Source organism: Cervus canadensis, chromosome 30 (assembly GCF_019320065.1).
Source record: "Cervus canadensis isolate Bull #8, Minnesota chromosome 30, ASM1932006v1, whole genome shotgun sequence".
NCBI lineage: Eukaryota > Metazoa > Chordata > Mammalia > Artiodactyla > Cervidae > Cervus > Cervus canadensis.
Window position 1 is genome coordinate 20,681,406 of NC_057415.1, and position 22,825 is coordinate 20,704,230.

Here is a 22,825-nt window from a genome sequence, read left to right on the forward strand (position 1 = left end):
AAATATTAAAAAATGTAATGGTCATACAAATGCCCAATTTCTGACTTTTCCAATTGCTGATATAATATTTTATCTGTTTCCATGACAACTAAGAGCTTTATAAATTTTTTCTAGCCTCTGATATTTTCCAGAATGTATCTGCATTTCTGTACTTTAATAATTGTGAGCTGACACTAGTCACATAATTCTATCTGGATTGCATATGTGCTTCCTATGTGTGCCAAGGAGGTGTAATTGATGCCTTTGTTTTACAATATAAGACATCTTAAATAAGTTTTTATGTATAATGTATCTTAAATGCTCATTCACTCTGCTCAATAACTAGTTAAATCATTGCCAGCTTCTCATCATTTTTTTTTTCCCTCAAAGTTAGAAATAGTCACTAGTGTGATTGCTCACTCCAGGCACTTGTGATAACCAAATTGAGTTTATCAAAACTAGCTGGATTGATTAAAATTTATGAAGACAGTAGGGCAGGGTTTTCAGTGAAATTTAGACCCTTAATAAACAATCCCTAAGAAAGTATAAAGAAGGAGATAAAAAGCATGGAAACAAAATGATTGAACAGAATCATCAAAGTAAAAAGTTACTTCTTAGAAAATATGTACAAAACATGGATTATTGTATACCTGACTTATCTAAGATAGACCTAGTTCCCCTCAGCTCTCTGGGGTCACCTTCCATTTAGCTTGTGTCTCAGATTATTAATTGTTAATTAAATATAGTTATAAATAGTTGAACTCTGTTAATTTAGCATAAATTTAGCAAACCATTACTTTGCTTTTCTACCTTCTTCCATGGTCTCACCTAGCAGTGTGTGCAACTGAACAGAATTCTCATTTTAACATGTGTTTAAATCTGAAATATGATCTGTGATAACTTGCTTCTCTTTGACTATCTTTCCAGATATGCATGACTAATTCCTCCTTCAGAGAAACAACATGCAGTGTTTTCTGATAAATTGAAGTGTGCCTGACACAAGCAATAGGGTCAGCTAACATCTTCTGATCATGGAAGAGATACTTGGCACTATGCTCCTGCCATACATTTGGTATACCAGCTAGCCATGGTACAGCTTCTCTGGTGGCTCAGTGGTAAAGAGCCTGCCTGCCAAGCAGGAAACTTGGGTTTGATTCCTGGGTCAGGAAGATCCCTTGGAGAAGGAAATGGCAACCCACTCCAGCATTTCTTGCCTGGGAATTCCATGAACAGAGGAGCTTGGTGGGTACAGTCCATAGGGTTGCAAAAGAATCAAACATGATTTAGCAACTGAACAACAGCTAGTTGTGCTATGGCCACAAGGCTACCTGTCAATGGGGTCAATGATTAAACATGGGAAATTACAGCTTATTTTATACTTGAAATAGGTATGACAAATATGTACGACCAATCCTTCTGTGGCATGTATATAGTCTAAACATTCTGGTTACAACATTTTTCATTTTTAATACATGCAAATCTGCAATTATTTATTGTATTGTTTAGTAACACTTTAGTTTTACAGTTAACTGTTTTGTTTGCAATTATTTTGCAGCAATGAACTACAAAGTTTAAAAGTTCATGTTTAATTAAAGTTATAAACAGAAATTGTATTTCTCAAGATCAATGTTTGTTAGCATTGATCATCTACAATGGGGACTGTAGTGATCACATGGAAATGAGAAGTGACATGGGGAATCAGGTAAGCAGTTATCATAAGAAGACTATGCCTAAAAGTAAAAACTGAACACATCTTGAGAAAAATGTGTTTTCATCACATGCTGTGAAAAAAAAAATTCATTTAGATCAAATAAATCCACTTTGAACTTCACATTTTTGTGGCATATATAAAAATTGAGGCAATAGTTATTGAGGAATAATTATAAATTTCTTTATGGCAGGATGATCAAACTAAGTTCGAATTATAAAGACAAGTAACAGTGTCTCAACACATCTCCACTTGTGACAGGCCTTTCCCGATGTGCAATGTGCATCTTCATTGTACATTAACCAGACTTCAAAGCAGGAGACTATAATTAACTTTTACAAAGAATAGTCCCTTTCCTCAGACTCCAGAATTGTAGTTTTAAGGTTAATATTTTCTTTTTCATCCCTACTTGGGATCACAATGACATGAAAACTCACTCTGTACTTGCAAACCTGACCAAAACATCTTGGATGATCTTTATATATTAGCTATGATACATAATTCTTGGTCTCAAGAATGCATGACTGTGTGCTCAGTTGTGTCCTACTCATTGAGACCCCATGGACTGCAACAGGCCCAACTCTGCTGTCCCTGGAATTTTCCAGGCAAGAATACAGGAGTGGTTGGCCATTTCCTCTTCCAGGGGATCGTCCCAACCCAGGGATCAAACCCACATCTCCTGCATTGGCAGGTGGGTTCTTTACCACTGAGGCACCTGGAAAGTCCTCAAGAATGTATTATGTGGCATCTCTAGCTCTTGACCCATAGAACAGTTCTCAGGGCTTCTAGAGGTCTATCTCCTGAGTTATAATCCTCAGTTTAGCTCAAATAAAATTATTTTTTCTTCCTTCTTAGCTTGATTGCTATTTGATTTTTCATTATTGGGCTTCAGTTAGCAGACAAGCATAGAAAAGAAGTAAATGATATCGGATTTCCATCAGTGATTTGACTTGAAACAGAAAATTATTTAATTCCCATACTGATTTGATATTTTCATTTCATTCAGATAATTAATGTAGGTCTTTGGAATTTTAGTCTCTTGGAAGTGAAGTACCTGATATGTGAATGTTACCAGGATTTCAACTTAAATGTTCAGCCAGAAAGATACAAGTATTTGTATTTGTAATTATAACAAAATTTTTAGTGGTGCCAAAGTTCATGATAACAAAAAAACTTTTTTTCATAAGTTAAAAAAAAAACTGTGAGCAAAAAATATTAAAAAGTAATTGGAGGGCACACATAATTCATAGTTTTATCCAAATAAACTGCATTGTTCTGCCAATTGGAATAAAAATCAGTTCAGTTCAGTTCAGTTCAGTCATTCAGTCGAGTCTGACTGTTTGTGACCCCACGGACTGCAGCACACCAGGCTTCCTTGTCTATCACCGACTCCCAGAGTTTACTCAAACTCATGTCCATCGTGTCGGTGATGCCATCCAACCATCTCATCCTCTGTCATCCCCTTCTCCTTCTACCTTCAATCATTCATTTCCCGCATCAGGGTCTTTTCAAATGAGTCAGTTCTTCACATCAGGTATCAGAGTTTCAGCTTCGGCATCAGTATTTAGAATGAATATTCAAGACTGATTTCCTTGAGGATGGGTTGGTGGGATCTTCTTGTAGTCCAAGGGACTCTCAAGTCTTCTCCAACACCACCGTTCAAAAGCATCAATTCTTCGGCGTTCAGCTTTCTCTATAGTCTAACTCTCACATCTATACATGACTACAGGAAAAACCATAGCTTTGACTAGACAGACTTTTGTTGGCAAAGTAATGTCTCTGCTTTTTAATATGCTGTCTAGGTTGGTCATAGCTTTTCTTCCAAGGAGCAAGAGTCCTTTAATTTCATGGCTGCAGTCACCAGTTGCAGTGATTTTGGAGCCCCCCAAAAATAGTCTCTCGCTCTTTCCATTGCTTCTCCATCTATTTGCTATGAAGTGAAGGCAAAACTAAGCCACGATTTTCTTAATGTTGAGTTTTAAGCCAACTTTTTCACTCTCCTCTTTCACTTTCATCAAGAGGCTCTTTAGTTCTTCTTCACCTTCTGCCATAAGGGTGGTGTCATCTGCGTATCTGAAATTATTGATAATTCTCCTGGTAATCTTGATTTCAGCTTATGCTTCAACCAGCCCAGCATTTCGCATGATGTACTCTGCATATAAGTTAAATATAGTATCCCAAATTTGCAAATATTTTAAATATACACAGCTAAGTAACTGAACTACAAAATTTTGTGGAAAATCTACCTAATTTTAAATAGAATAATGGAATGTGTTTTAAATCTCTTTGTCTCTCACAAATCCTATTTTAGATGTTTGAAACTTTGAAGAACAACTGTGTAAAGTAATCCATGTTATCAACAATAATGTTGATTTTCATGACCCTTCTAAATTTAGTTTTGTGTTTTATGTCAAATAAATGAAAAGTCTTGAAAGCAGAAGAATATCTAAGAAAATGCTGAATGAAAATAGGATGACTAACAATGTTTCAGAATCTAAATTTGGCAAAATATTCCAAAATACTAGAAAAACAGACTGACTATTTGACAAGTTTTGCCTTTTTAAAATATTTGTCAATGACATGCATTTTAAATTATAGTGAAAAAGTAGCTCCTGTGAAAACAATTTGCCTAAAATATTTACAATTTCAGTCCAAAAAAATTAAAAGCAGAAGTAGTTTCCATCAAGTTCTGCCCTGTCAAGGTGCTTTAGCTCCATTGAGTTATTTCACAATGAAAAAACATTTTCCACAAAGGAAGTGCTAAATTCCACAAAGGAAGTGCTAAATTTAATCATAAAGTACAACTTTGAAGGTTATATATAACACTTATGGCAGAAAGTGAAGAAGAACTAAAGAGCCTCTTGATGAAAGTGAAAGAGGAGAGTGAAAAAGTTGGCTACAAACTCAACATTCAGAAAACTAAGATCATGGCATCTGGCCCCATCACTTCATGGCAGATAGATGGGGAAACAATGGAAACAGTGAGAGACTATATTTTGGGGCCTCCAAAATCACTGCAGATAGTGACTAGGGCCATGAAATTAAAAGACACTTGCTCCTTGGAAGAAAAGCTATGAGCAACCTAGACAGCATTTTAAAAAGCAGAGACATTACTTTGCCAACAAAGGTCCATCTAGTCAAAGCTATGTTTTTTTTCCAGTAGTCGTGTATGGATGTGAGAGTTAGACTATAAAAAAAGCTGAGCACTGAAGAACTGATGCTTTTGAACTGTGGCATTGGAGAAGACTCAAGAGTCCCTTGGACAACAAGGAGATTCAACCAGTCGATCCTAAAGGAAATCAGTCCTGAATATTCATTGGAAGGACTGATTGCTAAAGCTGAAACTCCAATAATTTGGCCACCTGATGTGAAGAACTGACTCGTTGGATAAGACCCTGATACTGGGAAAGATAGAAGGCAGAAGAAGGAGATGACAGACGATGAGATGGTTGGATGGCAACACCTACTCGATGGACATGAGGTTGAGTAAGCCCCGGGAGTTGGTGATGGACAGGGAAGCCTGGCGTGCTGCAGTCCATGGGGTCACAAAGAGTCAGACACTCTTGAGCAATTGAACTGAATTGAACTGAACTTTGAAGGAGACTTCTATGGATTTTATGTTTAAAATTTTACATAATAAAGACCATATATTTAAAAATATGTTATTCTGAACAATGTAAATGACATTGAACAGGGAATATTACAACTAAGAAATGACAATATATAAATAATACAAGAATAACCACTCATAATTTTTAATGTTTGGATATTCATTACCAACAGGCACATTTGCTTTTAAATTTGCTCTAGTATTCATATATTTTTAAAGGAAATATGCTATTTTAAAGAGTTTTTAAAACTAAGTCTTTTAGTTTATAATATAAAAAACATCTTTTATATTGTCATATTTTCTATAATTTTAATTACCTTATGGTTATCCTTTCACTCTCCTGGTTTGAAAGATAATTTTCCCAATCATCCTGTATCAAAGAGCAAAAATTCTGGTAAGATTGATAAAGAAGTAAAGAGAAGACACAAATATTATTATGAATGAAAAAACACATGTCCACAGATAGAGCAGTCATTAATAATATTCTGTGATAATGATATTAGTAACTTAGTGCAACATTTAAAAACTTTGAAGAAATGGACAATTCTTTTCATATGTAACCTAATCTAACAGGTAAAATTAGATTCCACGAAGAATATTGAGACTAAAAAAGAAACTTAAACAAAGGTCAAAACTTTTGACCAAGACAAATACTATTGCCATATGGTTTTCTAAGAGAGTTCTACCAAGTTCTCACCTGATAGATAATCCTAGTTTATACAGGCTTTTACATAGAATAGAAAAGAATGACTTGTCAATTTATTTTGTAAGAACAGTACAATCATGGAGCAAAATATAAGTACAGTACATGAAAAGAACATTATAGGCTGATTTGACTCAAATAACTACATATAATTATAGATAGATTATAATTATCTTAATATAACAGCCTAAATCCTACAGTGCATAAAAATGGTGATACACAGTACCTTGGGACTAAAGCAGAAAAATTTGGCCAACACTAATTTAGCCAAATGATTAAAGTCAACATACTCTGTAATAAGTCATATTGAGAGCATATACCCTTGAGAGAATGTGTTGAGAATGGTTCTCAACTTCTAGGATCTTCCTCCTCAAAATCCGTAACCCCAGCCTCACCACAGGAAAATGTGGGACAAACTCAAATTGAGGGACATGCTACAAAATATGTAACCAGTAATCCTCAAAAGTGTCAAAATCATCCAAAAAAAAAAAAAAAAGGAAAGTCTGAGAAACTGTCATGCCTAGGAAGAGCCCAAGGAAACATGGTGACTAAACATGGTAACATAGCATTCTGGATGGAATCTTGGTACAAAAAAAGGACATTAGGGGAAAATAAATAAATAAAAAACTAGTAAAATTGTGATTAAAGAATGAAGATTAATAATAAAAAAGGAATTCATTGAAAAAAATAATAAACTTTAAGAAAAACAATAATTTGACTTTAAAACTGTTAGATGGTATCTATGATGTTGAAGTGGCCAGAAATCTATAATGACCCTAAAATTCCCAGTCCCTAGTAGACACACTTCTTCATTTAGCCAAACACTAACCTATGTGCTGCTATGAAGGAACTGTTTTGATGTGACTAAGGTCCCCAGTCTCCCTAATTTTGAGGACATTATCCAGGTGAACCTCACCTGACCTGGTGAGCTCATTCAGTTTCCAGCTAGTTGTAGAATATAGGGAAATAGTCATGCACACCAGCTGTCCTGGACAAAAGTGTACACCCACTCTGTGAGCTGTCCATGAGTGTAATAAGAAGGATCTGTGAGCAGCCTCTGGCTGAGTGTTCTCTGGCCAACAACTAACACGATAATGGGAATATCCATCACACAGGCAGAAAGAAGTGAATTCTGCCAACAAGTGAGGTTGAAAGAGAGGACTCTGTCTCTGAGAAGGTTGATACCTGGATTTCAACTGTTAAGACCCTGGGCAAAGAATCCAGCCACACCCTACTACTCTTTGGACTTACAGAAACTGGGAGGCAATAAGTTTCTGATGCTTTAAGCCACTGAGTTTGTGGTAATTTGCCATGTGACAAATACAAATGTAATACAGTAAAGTAATAAAGAGTAAGATATAAATAGTTACAGGACAAAAATCCTCCAACGGTAAGAATGGCATTCCATAAAGGAGAACACATACATGGTTAGTAAATATGTAAAAGATATCTTTAACCACTTTAATGAGGTACGTAAATGAAATTCTAAAGAAATAATATTTTGCACCTATTAAATTACCATTACTTAATCTTTCAAATACAAAGATTTGTAGATGATATGAATTAAGAATCTCTTATTCATTATAGGTAGAAATGTAAGCTGGTATAATGACTTTAGGAAACAATTTAAAATTATGTTATAAAATTGAATATTTGCATATCTCACTATGACTAGAAAGTTCCATTTCCAGGAACATATCCAAGAAAACTCTATAAATGTTCAATAGAAATCATGTATTTAAAAGTTTAATAGATTCCTGTTTTTATTAGAAAGATCTTGGAAACAATTAAAATGTCTATCACTGAAGAAAAGGTAAATTAACTGTGGTGTATTCACACAATAGAACATTAGGTAATAGTCAAAACAAGTATATCAAACCATATGGATCAATCTTGGCAATATAGTTTGTACAGGCTAGTCCCACAAGGTTATATCCATGCATATAATGATAAATAAAACAACCACTGAAAAAAAGTTTACTTAAGATTTTTAAAATGGGAGAGGAAGGTGGGAGGAGGTATTGGAATGGGGAACACATGTAAATCCATGGAAATAAATTTAAAAAAAATTAAAATAAAGAAGATAAAAAAAGCAAAAAAAAAAAAATTAAAAAAAGATTTTAAAAATGTTTTTATAGTAAAATTATATTTTACAAAAGCAGCAGACATATTTCTAGACTGTGGTTACCTCAAAAGGAGATAAGTAGCAATTTGCAATAGGGAAATGTCAATGACCATCAGCATTCTAGGGAATCACTTATCCATGGGTCCATGCTTGCCGTTATATTGAAATGAGACAAAAAATGGGAGGCACTTCACAATGGATGTGTATTAGAATCACTCAGGGAGATTCCAGAGTGCCCCACCCCACCCCCAGTTCTGATTTTCTATCTTTAAGACTCAAGTTAGGAATTTGCATTGTTAATGAACTCTTGTACAGATTAAAATTTGTATCTCCAGAATCCAGAGAAACCTTTACCATGACTTGAGAGGGGAGTCCACCATCCTTGAAAAGCTTTATGGTGGCTCATATTTGTAGAAAATCACATTGGGAACTGTTGCTATCAAACTGGATTTCCCAAAACTCAGTGAGGATAATGGAATTCCTGGGAAACAGGGACCCACACTTAGTCCCCAAAGATGAGATGGGCTGGGAGCTACAATGAACAATGAAGCCAAAATTGTAATCAGAAAGTCTGACTCATGGAAACCTATGGCACTGGCCCTTTGATTATGGTGACCCTAGAACTGAAATGGAGGGACAGCCTGCTGAAGTCCTACAGACCAAGGGAAAGTTAAGGCAACAGTCTTCTTTATGATTAATAGCATTCTTAATTTTACAAACTGGACAGTTACAAAAAGAGGACTCAGCTGATAAGACAAAATATGTGGACATTATATAAATAAGGAGCCTCAGTGTATCAGTTCAGTTCAGTCACTCAGTTGTGTCTGACTCTTTGCGACCCCATGGACTGCAGCACACCAGGTCTCCCTGTCCGTCACCAACTCCCGGAGCTTGCTCAAACACATGACCATCGAGTCAGTGATGCCAGTGAATGCCAGTCGATGAGTCAGTGTATTCCTCAGGTTAAATAAGCGTTGGTTTGGGGCAGAGAGGATGTATAGCCTACCTTTACACATTTGAAATATTGTCATAACATGGAGATTAAACTTTCATTATGTAATTATGAAGACTTAGAACCGATGGATAGAAATATAGGTAGATATTGAATATCAAACATTTTAAAAACTTTAAATATTAGACTAGTTCTAAAAGAAATTAGTTACAATGAAGTGATTTCAATAGAAATTGCATAGTTATCAAAATTTGTAGATATTTTTCAATTGCTTTAGAAGTCAAATAAGATGACCTTTAAGTACTGATGATAAGGTTTGATTTCTTATATTCTTCTAACAACAGAACATTAAAACTGAAAACATATTCACCCTCTTCACTTCTACATATAAAACATAAGAGAACACACCTTTTATATAATTCCACAAAGGACGTTTGTGTTTTTGTTTTTGAATTTTGAATACCACATCTCTTCCAAAAAAGAAAAAAAAATATCTCAAATGTCAAGTATTTTCCTTTCAGCTAACAATGAAGCAGAATTAGTGAATACTCCTTTTTTTTCAGGTTTGTGACTCATTTTTCAAACTGTAGTGAAAAACACATAAGATAAAATTTATAATCTTAACTATTTTTAAGGCACAGTTCAGTGGTTCTAAGTATATTTACACTGTTATATGACAAATTTCTAACACATGTTTTTCATCTTATACTCTATGCCCATTGACAACAACTTCCCTTATATTTTCCTCCAAAACTCCTGGCAACCATCACTTTATTTTGTGTTTCTATAAATTTGGCTATTTTAGATATATTATATACATGAAAGTATGCAATATGACTTGTTCATTTCACTTAACATAATGTCCTCAAAGTTCACCCATGTGGCAAAATGTGACAGGAATTCCTTCATTTTTAGGGCTGAAAAATATTCCATCATATGTATATAGCACACTTTCTCTCTCATACAGATTTCTCAGGAGGCAGGTCAACTGGTCTGCTATTCCCATCTCTTTCAGAATTTTCCACAGTTTGTTGTGGTCCACACAGTCAAAGGTTTTGGCATAGTCAATAAAGCAAAAGTAGATGTTTTTCTGGAACTTTATTTCTTTTTTGATAATCCAGGGGATGTTGGCAATTTGATCTCTGTTTACTCTGCCTTTTCTAATCCAGCTTGAACATCTGGAAGTTCAGGGTTCATGTACTGTTGAAGCCTGGCTTGGAGAATTTTGAGGATTACTTTGCTAGTATTTGTGGTGAGTGCAAGCGCGCAGTAGTTGGAACATTCTTTGGCATTGCCTTTCTTTGGCTTCCCACTAGCTATCTATTTTACACATGACAGATTATATATGTCAGTGCTACTTTCTCCATTCGTCCTACTCTCTCCTTCCCCCGCTGTGTCCACACCTCCATTCTCTACATCTGCATCTCCATTCTTTTCCTACAAAACGACTCATCAGTGTCTTCTTCAGGTTCTTTCAGCAATGATTTATAGTTTTCAAAGTACAATTCTTTCACTTCCTTGGTTAGGTTTTTTCCTAAGTATTTTATTCTTTAGATAATATTGTAAATGAAATTGCTTTTTTAATTCTACTTTTGGATTGTTAATGTATAGAAATGTAACTGATTTGGGGGAAATAATGGGGCATAATGACTTTGTATCCTGCAAATTTGCTGAATTAATTTATTAGTTCTAACAGTTTGTGCGTGTGTGTATCTTTGGGTTTTATACATAAAAAAATAATGTCATATGTAAACAGAGATAAATTGATTATTTCTTGTTAGTTTGGATATCACTTTTTTCTAACTGATTGCCTGAACTTTCAGGGGCATGTAGGGGAGAAGTGGTAAGAGCTGACATCCTGGCCTTTTTTCTGATGTTGGAGAAAAGGATTTTTCAGCCTATTATCATAAAGTACAATGTCAGTTGTAATATTTTTTCATGTATAATCTTCATTTTGTTAAGGTAGTTGCCTTCTATTCTTAGCTTATTAAGTGTTTTTATCATACAAGGGTGTTATCAAGTATCTTTTATGCATCAAGAGATAATCATGTGTTTCTTGTCCTTTATTCTGTTGATATGACAAGGTTTATTGACTAATTTTCTTATGTTGAACCACCTTTTCATTCCAAGAATAAATCTCAATTGATTATTATATATAATTCTTTTGACGTGCTTTTGAATTTGATTTACTACTGTTTTATTGATGGTTTTTTTTCTTTAGTGATGTGTTCATTTCTTCCTGTTGTGTCTTTGTCTGGCTTTTGTGTTGAAATAATACTGGCCTCATAATGAGCTTGGAAATCTTTCCTCCTTTTCAAATTTTTGAAAGACTTTGAGAAAGGATGCTGTCTCCAGGAATCTAAATAATATATTTCTGTTTTTTATAAGCCATCCAGTTAATGGTATTGCTAAAATAGCAGCCTGAACACATTAATGCAGAAATTGGTTCTGAGAAATAGGGATGCTTCTATAACAAATACCCAAATATGTGAATGTGGGTTTGGGACAGGATAATGGTTAGGGTTTGAATGCAGAGTTCCAAAGAATAGCAAGGAGAGATAAGAAATCCTTCCTCAGTGATCAATGCAAAGAAATAAAGGAAAACAATAGAATGGGAAAGACTAGAGATCTCTTCAAGAAATTTAGAGATACCAAGGGAACACTTCATGTGAAAATGGGCCCAATAAAGGACAGAAATGTTAGGGACCTAACAGAAGTAGAAGATATTAAGAAGAAGTGGCAAGAATACACAGAAGAACTGTACAAAAAAGATCTTTATGACCCAGATAATCACAATAGTGTGATCACTCACCTAGAGCCAGACATCCTGGAATGTGAAATCTAGTGGGCCTTAGGAAGCATCACTATGAACAAAGTTAGTGGAGGTGATGGAATTCCAGTTGAGCTATTTCAAATCCTGAAAGATGATGCTATGAAAGTGCTGCACTTAATACATCAGCAAATTAGGAAAACACAGCAGTGGCCACAGGACTGCTAAAGGTCAGTTTTTTCATTCCAATCCCAAAGAAAGGCAATGCCAAAGAATGCTCAAACTACCACACAATTGCGCTCATCTCACACACTGGTAACGTAATGCTCAAAATTTTCCAAGTCTGACTTCAGCAATACATGAACCATGAACTTCCAGATGTTCAGGCTGGTTTTAGAAAAGGCAGAGGAACTAGAGATCAAATTGCCAACATCTGCTGGATCACTGAAAAAGCAAGAGAGTTCCAGAAAAATGTTTATTTCTGCTTTATTGACTATGCCAAAGCCTTTGACTGTGTGGATCACAATAAATTATGGAAAATTCGGAAAGAGATGAGAATAGCAGACCACCTGACCTGCTTCTTGAGAAACCTGTATGCAGGTAAGGAAGCAACAGTTATAACTGGACATGGAACAGCAGACTGGTTCCAAATAGGAAAAGGAGTATGTCAAGGCTGTATATTGTCATCCCACTTATTTAACTTATATGCAGAGTACATCATGAGAAATGCTGGGCTGGAGGAAACACAAGCTAGGATCAAGATTGCTGGGAGAAATATCAATAACCTCAGATATGCAGTTGACACCACCTTTATGGCAGAAAGTGAAGAAGAACTAAAGAGTCTCTTGATGAAAGTGAAAGAGGAGAGTGAAAAAGTTGGCTTAAAGCTCAACATTCAGAAAACTAGCATCATGGCATCTGGTCCCATCACTTCATGGCAAATAGATGGGGAAACAGTGGCTGACTTTATGTTTTTGGGCTCCAAAATCACTGTAGATGGTGACTGCAGCCATGAAATTAAAAAACGCTTACTCCTTGGAAGGAAAGTTATGACCAACCTAGACAGCATATTAAAAAGCAGAGACATTGCTTTGTCAACAAAGGTCCATGTAGTCAAGGCTATGGTTTTTCCAGTGGTTATGTATGGATGTGTGAATTGGACTATAAAGAAAGCTGAGTGCCAAAGAATTGATGCTTTTGAATGGTGGTGTTGAAGACTCTTGAGAGTCCCTTGGCCTGCAAGGAGATCAAACCAGTCAACCAGAAAGGACGTCAATCTTGAATATTCATTGGAAGAACTGATGCTGAAGCTGAAGCTCCAATACTTTGGTCACCTGATGCAAAAAGCCAACTCATTGGAGAAGACCCTGATGCTGGGAAAGATTGAAGGCAGGAGGAGAAGGGAACAACAGAGGATGAGATGGTTGGATGGCATCATTGATTCAATGGACATGAGCAAGCTCCAGGAGATGATGAAGGACAGGGAAGGCTGGCACGCTGCAGTCCATGGTGTCACAAAGAATCAAACAAAACTGAGCAACAACAAACAGGGAAGCTGGAAAAATGAATAGCTGTAGAGAAAGCTTCAGTCTTCTTAGTGAATAAATAAGTAATCATGTGGGTAAAAAATATGGTAGTGAAAGTTATCATGATGAGGTCTCAGATGGAAATAAAAATATGTTACTGGAGAATGGAGAAAAGGTGACCCTTGTCACAAAATGGCAAAACTTGGTCTAATTACATTTTAGTGTTTTGTGAAAAGTAGAACTTATGAGCAACAAAATGAATATTTAGCTAAGGAAATTTCCAAGCAGTTTGTTGAAGGTATAGCTTGCCTCCTTATAGTAAAATAAAAGAGAAGAGAGATGATTTAAAATGAAAATTTTAAGCAAAAAGGAAGCAGAACTAAAAGATTTGGAAAATTCTCAGTTTAACCAATTGTAACTAAGGAAAATGGGATGAAATGAATGGAAACTATTGGACTTCCTAGACTCTACAGGGCTGAACCCTAGAAGTAAGCTGTGAACCTATAGTATTCTTTAAGGCTAGGGGGAAAGGACACTTGGTGGCAATTCAGAAATCATCAGGTTGCCAGACCTACCACAGGATCAGTGTGTGTGTAGGCTTGGGGCAGATTTGCCTCCCCCTTAATTTCAGAGGCATGGATCGAACCCTAGTAGAGAGCCATGCAGGGACCTGGGAGTGCACTCTTAATCCAGAAGAAGTCCGTGATGGCATGGACAGATACCACAGAGAGACACAGCATGGGAGAAGCCACGGCAGAAAGCAACAGCATAGACTACAGGGATGGGTTGCCACCTCGGTGAGTCCAGAAGGTCATATCTTTCTGTATCTGAAAGATGGGACTAACACTCCAGTGGGCCTGTAGGATAGAGTATAAAGCCCACAGGATTATTCTTGAGCTTTAAATCTCATAAAGTTTGCTTTGCTACATTTTGTATATGCTTGGGACCCATCACTCTTTCCTCCTTTCCCATTCCTCCATTTTTGAAAGGGAATGTCTATCCTATGCTGATCCTATCATTGTATTTAAAAAAATAGTGTTTGGTTACACAAGTTCACAACTGAAGCGGAATTTTTCCTCAAGTATCTTGTGCCTCACCCACACTTGATTTAGGTGTTATTTCCATGGAACATTGAATTTTAGAGTCTAGGGTTGATGCTAGAATGAGTTAAGGTTTTGGGGAGTTGTTTTGATGGATGTATTTTGCATGTGAGATGGACATAAATTGGGGGAGCAAGGTAAAAATGTTATGGATCAAAAATGTGTGTCTCCACCCCCAAATTCATATGTTGAAAACCCACCTCTCAATATGATGGTATTAGGAGATGATGCGTTTGAAAGGTAATAAGGAATAGATGAGGTGATAAGCCAAGATCCCTTATGAATGGGATTAGTGTCCTTATGAGAATTACAGTCACCATCTGCAGTGATTTTGGAGCCCAAGAAGACAAAGTCTGTCACTGTTTCCACTTTTTCCCTATCTATTTGCCATGAAGTGATGGGATGGGATGCCATGATCTTAGTTTTTTGAATGTTGAATTTTAAGCCACCTTTTTCATTTTACTCTTTCACTTTCATCAACAGGCTCCATAGTTCCTCTTCACTTTCTACCATTAAGGTGATTTCATCTGCATATCTGAGGTTATTGAGATTGTGGACATTATTTCTACGATCTGGCTCTATGCCCTTTTCTCTCATTCTTCTCCCTTTGGGACTCCTATAATGCACAACTGATCTACATAATAGTATTTCATAAATTCTTTAGGCTATCTCACTTTTTTTTTTTAGGCTATCTCACTTTTTAATCCATTTTTTTCTCTTCCATTTGGCTATTTAAAGTGATTTGTCTTCAAGTTTGCTGATTCTTTCTTCTGCTTGAAGTCTTTTGAATCCCTAGTGAATTTTTCAATTCAGTTATTGTATTTTTTAGTTCATACTTTTTTGTTTAGTTCTTTTTCATAGTTTCTATCTCACTGATATTCTCATTTTGTTCATGCGTCTTTTTCCTAAGTTTATTTATGTGTTTATCTGTGTTCTCTTTTAGCTCACTGATCATCTTTAAGACAGATATTTTGAATTCTTTGTCAAGTAATTAGTAGATCTCCATTTCTTTAATGTCCTTTATTTGTTTCATGAAAATATAAAGTTGTTTCTTTGTATGTCTTGTGATCTTTTGTTGAATCTTTAAAAAACAAAAAAACAAAAAACTACCTCTCTCTGTCCTTACAGGCTGGATTCATCCAAAGAAATGCCTTCACGAATAATCATGGCTAGAGATTACCAGACCCTCTCTGGCCTTTTCCAAGGAGGTATCCTTTCTTGGTTAGTGCATGTAAATTGCAGTTAAAAATGTGTTTTGTTTTGTTTTTTTCCTTTTAGTGTCCCATTATCTCTTGCTCCACCTGGTGCCTACCTGCGGTACTGCAGTTCCTCTGGTGCTTTAACAAGCTTGGCACTAACCTTTGTTCTCAACGCCCCCAACCTCGTGTACAAATTATACCTCTCTTCCCTTAACACAGTCAAGGGATACAGAAACCAGTCCCTTCATAGGTCCCCAAAGTCCAAAACATTGCTGCACATTCTACTCTTCTCTTTTCCTCCCAATTAAAAGCCAGGAGTTGGGAGTGTTTTCCCAATTTGCCACAGTGGCTTAGTAGAGGAGAGACTAATGTGGAAAAATGCAGCAAAGTTTCTTACTTATTTCCATGTGACTCTTATTGACTTTTGCTTGCTTGCCTGGGAAGCTGTCACCTTTTATCTGAAGTTCTCACAAATAAATGTGAGTCCAGGTATTGTTTTTAAGTTTCTGTCTCCATGGGGGAATGAGGGCCTGGGACTTCCTATTCCACCATCTTGCTTGTCAGACTACACTTTATTTAGTAAAGGTCTTTATTGCTTTGTGTTTATTATAGATTACCCAACTGGAAATTTTTTCTTATTTTATAAATTCTGCTAAGATTTTTTTTTTTCCATTTTACACTGGTTATATTTATTTGTCTACATTTATGAAAAATAGTAATTCTATTTTTATTTTTCTCATAATTATTTCTAACTTTCTCAATGGGTTATTATTTTTCTAATGACCTCAAATGTGTATTAGTATCTATATTTTTACCCTTAATTAAGTGATTAGTTTTGTATGCCCATACTTTTTTTCTCTCTCTTGTTACCACCGAACTACTCTATTGCTATATTCCAAAATTTTCATTCTGGATTGCTATAGATGTATCTTAGAGTTCAGGATGACTTTGTCATTTTAGAATACAGGCATGCCTCATTTTATTACAACTCATTTCATCGTGTTTTGCAGATATTGCATTTTTTACAAATTGAAATTTTGTGACAACTTTGTGTTGAGCAAGCCTATCAGTGCAGTTTTTTCAATAGCATTAGCTCACTTCATGTTCATGTGCCACATCTTAATAATTTTTGCAATATTTTAAACCTTTTCAAGGCAAGATCCTCCACCAACAAAGAGATTATAACTCACCAAAGGCTCAGATGATGGCTAGCATTTTTTTGTAGCAAAATGTTTTTTAATTAAGGCATATATATTGCTTTTTAGACATAATGATATTACACACTTAATAGATTATAGTGTAAATAAAACTTTTGTATAACCTAGGAGACCAAAAAATTTATGTGAATCATTTTATTGTGATATTTGGTCTATTGTGGTGGTCTGGAACTAAACCTCTAATATCTCTTAGATATTCCTGTGTCATACAAAAGCTTGTTTGATTGTAAATACTTATCAGTGTAGAAATCACTATTATTATGTATATAAATGCTACTACTTTTAATAATATAATATATAAAATAACTTTACCAAAATAGGAAAATCAGGTTATAATTGTGAATTAGTTTTTCCTTTTAAATTCAATAGCTTTTTCTATGCCACTCCAAGGTAGAGTCCACTTTAAAGGGCTGGAATTTTATTCCCTAGGTTATTTATGTATCCTTATTCTATATTATATTATTCATATTTCATTATGTCTTCAATAATGTGTTTATCTTCTTCCTGAAATACTTCTCTCAAGGATATTTTTAATGGCCATGTATTTTCTCTTTGTATGCCATATTGCTGTTGAGAGTTCTGATGTCAGTCTGAATCCTTTTATTTATTTAGTTAGTTTTAACCTCATAAAACTCTCTTAATTCTTTCTATACTTATACTTCAAATTTTTGATGAATATGTTTTATTTTTTCCTTATTTATCTTATAGTTTAGTCTTAACAATCAGAGATCTTACATTGATAAAATGTTAAAAAGAAGCTATAGATGAAACAAAATACTAATTTTCTGGTAGAAAAGAATGGTAAAAAATTAGTAGACAATTTTTAGAAGACTAAAATTAAATGTCTTAGAAGCAGTTGGAAATATCTTGCTCATCTGTAATTAGCAAGAGTCAAATTAAAATGAGGTAAACTTTCTCACATTGGCAAAAAAAAGACAAAAACAGAAAATTTAAAGTAGAACACTCTACTATTGGTCTTAGCCAGGCATTTTACTCTCATGGTTACTTTTTGTGAGGATAAATTAGCAAACTGCATTGGAAGTTTATTTGTATTTCAAAGTTTAAAAAAATCCACGTGACCTTTGGATGAGCAATTCTCTTTTAAAGAATCTGTTTAGAAGAAACAAAATTATATTTGAACTTTCAAAATAACTCAAATTATAGACCTAAAACTATAAAACTTACAGGAAAAGTATATAAATCTTTGTGACCTTAGGTTAGACAGAGCATTTTGAGATATAATGCTAGAAACACAAGCAAGAAAATATAAAGTGGACTTTACAAAATTATTAAAAATTTAACTTATCTTTATCAAAATTCTTAAAAATTTAATGTTTAAAGAATACCATCAAGCAAGTGAAAAAAAACTAGAAAATGGGAAAAATATATTTGAAAATCATACATCAGATGAGTGTTTTATTTCTAGTGTTTATAAATAGTTCAGTGATACAAGAATGTATGACCCAATTAAAAATGGGCAAAGAATCTAAACAAATATTTTCCCAGATAAAATATACGAATGGTCAAATTGTCTGTGAAAAGATGCTCTACAGCATTAGTCATCAGGAAAATACAAATCAAAGTCACAATTAAATACACTTTATACCCAATAGGATGGCTATTTTTAAAAGAAAATGACTAATTTTGATGGGAATCTAAAATAGCACAATCATTTTGGAAAACAGTTTAGCACTTCTTCAAAAAGTTAATATAGAGTTAATATATGACTTAACAATTCCTTTCCTAGGTTTATATGCAAGATTTGGAAACTTATACATATATGTTCATAGTATTATTATTCATAGTAGAAAAGTTGAAACAACCCAAAATTCCATCAAAGGATGGATTTTTAAAATGCAGTATATTCATATATCAAAATATTATTTAGCAATAAAAAGGAGGTACTGATACATGCTATAATATGGATGAAACTTGAAAACATTATGTGAAGTAAACAATGAAAAGGAAAGCAAGCTACATATTATTTGATTCCACTTACTTTAAATGTAGAGAATAGACACATTGATAGAAATAGAAAGTAAATTAAGGTTACCTACATCTTATGGGCTTGAAGCTAAGGAGTGACTGCTTAGGTTATTATGTTTATTTTGTGGATGGTAAAAATGTTTTAAAATCAGTTGTAGTGATAGTCACACAACTCTGTAAATATACTAAAAATAGATGAACACGTGTTATGTGAATTAATTTCAGCAAAACTATTTTATGAAAAAATTATATATGAAAATTTTCACAGCTGAATTGAGGAAAAATGTAAAACCAATAAAATATGTCAGTACCAACTAAATTAAATGGCATCCTTCTATACTGCTTGTATCCTTCTATACATTCTTATATACTTAATATATATTCCTCAAAAGAATACAGTAAAAATCTCTGTATATTTACTGATTAGGAGCAATCTCTGAAATACAGTGATTAAATGAAAAGTCAGTTTTATACAAATATATACTTACCATATATATTTGAGTGAAAAGCTGGCTTAAAATTCAACATTCAAAAAACTAAGATCATGACATCTGGTCCCATCACTTCATAGCAAATAGATGGGGAAAAAAATGGAAACAGTGACAGACTTCATTTTATTGGGCTCCAAAATCACTGTGGATGGTAATTGCAGCCATGAAATTAAAAGACACTTGCTTCTTGGAAGAAAAGCTATGACAAGCCTAGACAGTATCTTAAAAAGCAGAGACATCGCTTTGCTGACAAAGGTCTGTATGTTCAAAGCTATGGTTTTTCCATTAGTCATGTATGGATGTGAATGTTGAACCATAAAGAATGCTGAATGCTGAAGTATGAATGCGTTTGAGCTGTGGTGTTGGAGAAGAGTTGAGAGTCCCTTGGACTGCAAGGAGATCAAACCAGTCAATCCTAGAAGAATTCAGTCCTGAATATTCACTGGAAGGACAGATGCTGAAGATGAAACTCTAATAGGAAGAATTAATTAATTTAAAAAGACCCTGATGCTGGGAACAATTGAGATCAGGAGGAGAAAGGGGCGACAGAGGATGAGATGATTGGATGACATCATTGACTCAATGGGCTAAAGTTTAAGCAAACTCTGCAAGATAGTGAAGGGCAGGGAAGCCTGGCATACTGCAGTCCTTGGGGTCACAAAGAGTCAGACACAACTGAGTGACGGAGCAACAACAATACATACCATACTATCATTTTTTATTTAAAGTGTTTCTTTTAATTTGTGCAAAAGTAGTAAAAAATAAAAAACCACATATTCAATAGCCAACATTGTTTTTAGAGAATAGGGGGTAGAAAAAAGGATATGAGATTTGCAGGATATACGAACTCTTTTAAGTTTTATTTTAAATAATCTGAGATCACTGGAATCTTTTAGGATAAAAATATATTTCTGTATCTTTTGAATGATGAACAATCAATAAATAGATAAATAGTTACCTAAAACTGTCAAGTGCTTGAGAATGAGGAGGTAAAATATCTGTCATTTGTTCAGTGTCCTTTTGGTCAGCTAAGCATGAACTGCTGCTGTCTGCATAAATGGCTTTCATAAAAAAGCAAACAAACACCATGGCTGATTCATATCAATGTATGACAAAACCCACTGAAATGTTGTGAAGTAATTAGCCTCCAACTAATAAAAAAAAAAAAGAAAAAAGAAAAATAAATAAATAAATACATAAAAACAAACAAACAAACAAACAGAAAAACCTTACTTGAACTTAATTATAAATATGAGTTTGAAGAAGGTAGAGTTTTCACTATAAGAAAGGAAAATAAGGGGGAATCAAAGTATCTTTTTCTTCTCTTTATATGCTTGTAAATTATTTTCCACTCAGTTTCCATTCTTTTTATTTCCTGTAATTAATGTCTATACTTAACTATTTATCTCTCTTGATAAAAAACAGTCAGATTCCAAACTAGGATAAATTGAAGAGAATTTTTTTTTAAAGGACTGATAATATACAGGAAGTTTGTAGAGATGCCACAGGGATAGCACAACATAAGTATTATTACCAACCTTAGAGGTAACAAGACTGGGAGGTCTGGCCAATAGAAACTGAGATGCGTGCTTAGGAAGAGCAGTAATGCCCAGGGAAGGAACTCAGTCCTTCCAGCTTGGCCTTACCTTGTGACTATCTGACTTCTGTCTGCCCTCGCTCTGACTTCCTGCTGGAACTTCCCACTGGAAAAATCCAATGGGAGCTACATAGATAGAGGAGCCCACTGGGGTAGCCTCCTGGAGCAGAGAGCTGAATAACAGTCTGAATTTGGAAGATGAAGTAGACACCTTGCTTATAGTTTCCTTTGTTGTGCAAAAGCTTTTAAGTTAAATTAGGTCCCATTTGTTTATTTTTGCTTTTATTTCCAATATTCTGGGAGGTGGGTCATAGAGGATCCTGCTGTGATTTATGTCAGAGAGTGTTTTGCCTATGTTCTCCTCTAGGAATTTTATAGTTTCTGGTCTTACATTTAGATCTTTAATCCATTTTGAGTTTATTTTTGTGTATGGTTGACCAGTTTTCCCAGCACCACTTGTTAAAGAGGTTGTCTTTTTCCACTGTATATTTGGCTGGATAGAACATTTTTGATCCTTATTTGTTGCACCTGCCAACAGTTTGTTGCAAGCGCCAACTTGCCACGTGAACTTGACTTTTCTTTTTTTTTTTACAATTCCTCTGGTTTCTGACCTGTTCTGATTGGCATTTTGTCATGAAATTCTTTTCGGATTTGTTATTATCGAAATGTCACGAATAGCTTTAAAATGAGTTCAACACAGTTGCTGAACAATAGAGTTCAATGTTGAGTTTATGCAGGGTCCCTCGTGACTGCAATTTGCATAGCACTCATCCAAAATAGCTTTTGAGAGAACTTTTGTAGGCTTAATTTAACTTTTATCTCAATAGCTGTAGAAATGAAGCACTCTTTTCAAATACTGCCCACAATTCACTTTTAATTGCTCTTTAAAAAGCAATACTTGAAAATCTTCCCACAGCAATAACCAAATTATTTTTTTTTTTCATAGAGGAAAAGGAGGATACAAGGAAACTAGAAAAGGAGGGAGCACATCTTCGGGATTGCCACAAGATCCTGAGTATCCTGGGAAAGGTCTCAGTTGCTCTGTTTTTCTAAATCAAGATTTTGTTTGATTTTTGTTTGTTTGTTTGTTTTGTTTTGTTTTTCTGTGGTAGGTGAGTGGGGGCTGCCCTTTATCCCACATGGAAAATAAACATCATCCTCATGGCCTCCCACACAAGCAGTCTGAGAACTGTTTATGATGTCTACTTTATGACAATGTAAGCTATGGGTGAAATTCTAATGGCACCAAAGGAGTTCCCTTTTTTTTTAGATCTAAATCTCTTTAACCATACCTACACTATGCATATAGTAGTTCTATATTTGTATAGAAGTGAATTTTGGGAAAATGTATATCTCTTTTGGAATCAGTTTCTAGCTCTTCTGGTTAAAACAAAAAACAACCTTTGACTGAGATTTAAGTGATATGAGTCACACATAGTGTGCTTTTCTGTTACCATTAACATTTAAATTTATTTCAGAATCCTTTAAGGCATTATTTTTCAAAGTAGAGTGAACCTCAGAACCACCAAGAACCAAAGTCATTCTAAAATAAAATCTAGAATCTGAAATTAAAATAAATTGAATCTAGAAGCTGTCTTTTTTTTTTTTTTAAGCGATCCTCTTTCTATTCTAATACCCAGTAATGTTTGGAACCTCATAGCATAAAATACTTTTTTGTCAGTAAAGATATGGTATTTTCCAAGAAGATAAGTACATAAAAGAACATGTGCACATGCACATGTGTGCACACACACACATGCAGACTGAATATGTTTTTATATACACACATATTTACATATATCAAATTGAGACAGTAGCTTGGAGAACTGATGATAGGAAAACTTTGGAAAAAGTTTGGAAAG

The 22,825-nt window shown here is 34.6% G+C and overlaps 1 long non-coding RNA gene across 1 annotated transcript in view; it reads left to right on the forward strand.

The window, feature by feature from the left end:
• Positions 1-22,472, forward strand: part of LOC122432028 — a 41,331-nt gene extending 18,859 nt beyond the window's left edge. Inside the window, exons 2-3 of the long non-coding RNA XR_006266698.1 lie at positions 15,602-15,694; positions 21,910-22,472. This is a non-coding gene — a long non-coding RNA (uncharacterized LOC122432028). The remainder of the gene's footprint in view (positions 1-15,601; positions 15,695-21,909) is intronic.
• Positions 22,473-22,825: the final 353 nt, after the last annotated feature.